Genomic DNA, 5,280 nt, shown 5'->3' with positions numbered 1-5,280 from the left:
CGGGGGGGGGGGGGGGGGGGGTATTGGGGAAAGAAAAGAAAAAAGACAAAAAGACAAAAAGAGATGTGAGAACAAAAAAAGAAGAAGGAGGCGTGGAAAATTAGAGCACTGTCTAAATATAGATGGAGGTGAGAGGAAGTGGAGACAAAGAAACGGAGGGAATCAATGAGGGAGAGTTAAAACAAAGAAAGGGATGAGATGAGATTATTGTGTAGCTGGGGGGGGGGGGCAATTGTGACAATGTTGGTGTTGCATCAATGGAAGGAATGTGTCACCCATAGCAACAAAAGGGGGGGAAACAGAAGGGGGCAGCCAGTCATATCGGACATATCCCTTGCTCTGAACCCAGTGTCTTGACTTGGTCAAAACCAGCTGGTGAGAAAACAAGGTGTTGTAACGAAAAGCAGGATGATTGACGTCACAGAGTGCGTATATTACATATCACTCCCTTACACCCGGGATGAGCCCAGACACATGAATGAACTCTTGTGTTTAATTAACTCACAGCGGTGGCTCTCGCTTTTGTACCGTGCGTTTGTGTCTGTCTTCTCCCTCTGTTGCCCCCCCCAGCGTTCAACCACGTGAACCAACGAAAGTTCAGGCTGTAATCCGTTTCATTCAACCTCTTTGTCATCACAATTACAACAGATTTTACATTTCCCGAGACGCTTAAAGCAACAGCAGCAGAAACGTGGCAAATCAATCACGGGTAACAAAAGCAGAGTTAGGATGCAGCCATTTTTTTTTTTTTTTTTTTAATCTGCGTGCATGAGTTAAATTTTCCGGCTCAAATATACAAATAGATCCCAGTGAAAGCAGCCAACCTGCAGTGTGTTGCAGCCCTTACATTCCCCTGACCTCGATTACTCTTTGCAATTTATCATATATTCTTCACGTGTCATCGCTAGGTCTCTGTGGCACTTGTGGAATGATAGCAACGTAAAAGAATCCAAGTTGCACTCGCTCACACAACCACAGGGCGCACACCACAGGAGTCTAAATGTGGCAATGAGCTTTGGAAACGGTGGACTGAGTTCAAACCCTCTGCACGTGTTTCCGTGGAGCGTTTCAGGAAATGGGAGCAGGTTTAAAATAAAAGGAGAGGAGGGGGAAAGGGGGGGGGGGGGGGCACATGTTTCAGTGGAGAAGGCAATGATGAAACTGTTGCCCGCCTGCCCTCCCTTCTCCTGGGAAAGAATATAATGTATGGCGCGTGGTGCAAGGTTGGGGGTCATGGGTGGGGTCTGCTTGAAAACCAAGTCTGAGGACTGACTTTAGCTTCCTAAGAAAAAGAGGTAAAGAGGGTGGGGGCCTAAAAAAAAAAAAATCGGGCGGCATGCCAGTAAGGCGGAGTCCTATCCAAGCTAGATCCTTGTTCCACGAACACACAGCCATATCAACCCCTCTCTCTGGAAAAGGGAAAAAAAAAAAAAGCGGAGTGACTCAGTCCATGTGTTGCACCAGTCACATGTGCTCCCTTGGCCTACTAAATGCTGTAATTCGCCTCTGTGCTGGCTCCAAACCACAGCGCAATAACAAAGCACGGCCCTCATCTTTTATCATCTTACATGTGCCAGGAAACCCCGAGAAAGTCAAGAGGCCACAAAGTGGGACAGGATGGGAACAGCTCCACGCTCCTGACCATGAACTCCCCTCCCAGGTTTTTATTTAGTAAAGCTGGACGCAGACTCCGCTTCGATCAGACTTAAATAACCACAGAGCACTTGTCTCAGCAGTTCACAGCAGTGATGCAATATGCTTGAAAATACTTAAAAGGGGGTTTTCTTTTATTTCTTCAGTAAATGTGCAACTTTAGAGAAGTGGTTTTTATGTGGGTTACGCGGGGCTGTTATCTCCTTCTTCTGCATGCCTGCCTCGTTTCTTTGTTATGGCGGGGCGACGATTTATTTTGGTGGGGTTTTGATTCTGCCTTTCTAGTCAGCGGCGGTTGTGCGCCTCGTTCCCCCCTCCCACAGGGCTAATGTGACCTACATTCAGCTGGCATAGAGACCCAGTGTGCGCGCCAACCAATTGGCAGCGGCCGCTCCGCAGCAAAGCGCAGCGCTGCATAGCCACAGACTATGGGTTTCCGACGATTGCATAATCTGCCCCATTCTATAATCCATTTTAATTATTTAATTCATTTATTATGCAACCTTCATAACCTCTTCAGTGATTCCTACACGGCAGGCCTGTATACAAATTCGCCATTCACAATTTACGATGCGTAAAATGCTCAGAGTCATGCTCCACTGAGGAGAGACAGGCTGTCCTGACACTTTCACATTATCATTTAACATATTAATTTGAAATCTAGAAAAGCACTTGTTCGCACTGCCTCTCTGTGAGAATATAAACTGCTATTGCATGCGCTGCCTTCAGGCATGCCATTACTGGAGAGGGAAGCCGCAAGAGAAGGAGGGGGACGACCATGCCCACGTGCAGTGTATAAACCACAAAGCCGGTGTTTAAAATAAAGCCAAGATCAGGCTCCTATTTCAAAATAAAATGTAAAATCTCATACAGAAGACATAAAGTCGCCCCTGTGTCTTTGTCATCTATATGAGCCTGTAAGTTCTGACAACATTTCCAGCAGCACTGGACCGGTGCTGGACCGCAGCCATGCAGGCGGAGTTGTTACAGCCGCTCAAGTTCAATTAAAGGCCATAATGTAAGCTATTGTTTAATTCCGCCCTGGGATCGGTTGGACACAAAGCGAAGAAAAAGCAATCACTTAAAATTCACGAAGCAACACATTGTGAATAATATTTTACTCCGCGTGCGTCCTTTGTTGCACTGTCTGACAAATCGTCTTCATGCATATTTAATCGGATCCTCAGTCATCCGAGGCGACTGTATGAATCCAACTGTGCTACGAAATTCAACCCACTGTCTCAGAAATTAGACGCAACCCAGCGAACAATCAACACGTTTTCATCTGTATTGTAGCAGTGAACAGAGCTGATCCGGAATCTACAGTAACACATCTGACCCACATCTGATCCAGATGTTCTGATCCACACCTCACCTTGCAGCGGCTGCCCTCAGCAGCAGAGCCCGTGAACTTCACCATTCTCCATCCTTTCTATTTCTGGCTCCCGGCAGTCCGAGCCGTGGTTGTAAACAAAAGAGGCACAAGTAAAACTGACGGTCCACATGTATCCAAGGATGGACGGATCATGCCTCGATCATGCCTGTCGCTGCGCTCTGGTTTGTGTTGTGCTCCTTCAGACTGCTCGCCTACTAAAGGGTTAAGGCTACACAGCCGCGTTAACCTTTACAAAGAGCAGCTACACGTGACACAGAGAAGTGTGTCCTCGGAGTTTGCATGGGATTTTTCCAGTTGTCTGCACGGACTAGCCTACTAACCCAAAAGAAGCCGAGTATAAATAAGTCGCAGTTCACATTCTCTGCAACAAACATTCATATAAACCTGACACTGAACTTTAGGCTACTAACATGGAATACTCTCTTTATATAGCCTTATAATAATAATAAAAATAATAATAATAATAATAATAATGCTATTCTGGTTATGATAATAATGATTATTAATAACAATAATAATAATAGCAGCACATATACTTGGCACACTCAATTCAGGTCTATATTAAATAACATTCATCTGTGCCACGCGTGTTATGAAAGCAGGTGTATTACTAAAGCGACCCTGGGATAAACGGACCCTTAAAAGCACCATAACAATGCCTGGGGTTTGCACCAGAACACCACAGCGCGGATGTGTTGACCCAGCCTCATTACAACTGTGGCACCGCTCCAAAATATCCACATTCGCCTCCGTGTGTTTCCCCCTTTTTTTTTTTTTTTTTGCTGAAGGAATCCCATAACCTCCGGCCACCACCCCCCCCCCCCAACCCCCCCCCCCCCCCCCCCCCCCCTTTCCCCCCCCCTCTCACAAAAACACAAACACACAGAGAGCCCCCCCACACAGCTCCACCAGTCTATACTGAGGGTGAAAACAGCCTCGCCTTGACATTGAGAAAAACGCACCCAGGCACCAAAACAAACACTCATGGAGTGAGAGCGGCGACCAACTCCTCACCACAATGCAGAAAGAGAGTTATTCAGAAAAGCCCGTGTCTTACATCCCCCATCAGATATGGCTGTAATGATGCAGTTATTATTATTATTATTAATAATAATTATAATTATAATAATAATAATAATAATAATAATGATAATAATAATAATAATAATGATAATATCACACACTTACCCTTTTTGTTTAAAAGTGACAATCCACAGAGGGTCCTGATCCTGTCCAACAATCCGCTTTGCGCATCGGTGGCCGGTTTGCTGCCCTCACACACGCACACACGCATATACACTCACACGCCGATCGACACTTTCAAAACACCAGCTCTCCGATTAGTGCAGGTAAATGCGAGAGTGTGAACACAGTGCCGCTTGTTTTCAGTACGCTCCTCATGTCATGTTTGTCTCTCTCTCTCTCTCTCTTTCTCTCTCTCTATTTCCTTCCTTCTCTCTCTCTCTCTCTCTCTCTCTCTCCCCTTCTCTTTCAGAGTCTCTAAATGTATGTTAGTAGGTCAGTTGTTGCATAACAGGACGCTTTGGGTGCCTAGTCACGTTTTTTGTTTCTCTCTTGGCTCTGCCCCCTCCCTCTCTCCTCGCCTTCAAATCCTGTTGCAGGAGAGGAGACGCAGGGGGAGCGCAGGGGGAGGAGAAAGGCCTGACGGGGGAGGGACTAGGCTACGTGCCAGACTCAGTCAGTTCAGGGCCAATGACACCAATAATAAGGTCAATATATTTTAAAAATGCGCCATGCCAGGAGAACACACATAAAAACAAAGCCAAAGCTACTGTCGGTGATTAGTGGAAACAGGTTCTCATAATTTGTACAGGTTTAATTTTATCTACTACACGGCCACGTGACTTTCAGTGCAACACTGAGCTATTTCCTGTTTGTTTCTTCTTCAGGTTAAAGGAATAGTTTGATACTTTGGGAAATCCTGATTCGCTTTCTAGCCAAAAGTTTGATTAGAAGATTAAATACCACTCTCATGTCTGTCAGTAAATATAAGCAGCCTGGTAGCTTAGCTTAGCACAAAGACCTGAAACAGGAGGGAACTGTTAGCCTGGATCCATCTGAAGGTATAACAGAATCCTTATACCCTCAAAAAGTTGTGGTGTACTGGACTTATATAGCTCTTTTCATGTCTTATTTGATGGTTGTTCCATCAGGGGCAACTTGGGGTTCAGTATCTTGCCCGAGGACACTTCGACATGCGAAGGAGGAGC

General features: G+C 45.7%; 1 protein-coding gene across 2 annotated transcripts in view; it reads right to left on the bottom strand.

Annotated features, from left to right (window-relative positions):
- LOC111662456 (uncharacterized) overlaps nt 1-4,584 on the bottom strand; it is an 11,415-nt gene extending 6,831 nt beyond the window's left edge. The window contains exon 1 of one of the 2 annotated variants that reach the window (XM_023416315.2): nt 4,238-4,584. The gene's annotated coding sequence lies outside the window, so the exon portion shown is untranslated. Of the gene's footprint in view, nt 1-3,028; nt 3,415-4,237 lie in introns of those variants that run through there. The other variant, XM_023416316.2, reaches the window with a different exon arrangement.
- Nucleotides 4,585-5,280: the final 696 nt, after the last annotated feature.

This window comes from Seriola lalandi, unplaced genomic scaffold (genome assembly GCF_002814215.2).
Source record: "Seriola lalandi dorsalis isolate HSWRI2012SDOR001 ecotype SW California unplaced genomic scaffold, Sedor1 jcf7180002054563, whole genome shotgun sequence".
NCBI classification, from domain to species: Eukaryota; Metazoa; Chordata; class Actinopteri; order Carangiformes; family Carangidae; genus Seriola; species Seriola lalandi.
Note: the sequence above shows the minus strand (reverse complement) of the source record. Positions and strands in the feature narration are given on the sequence as shown.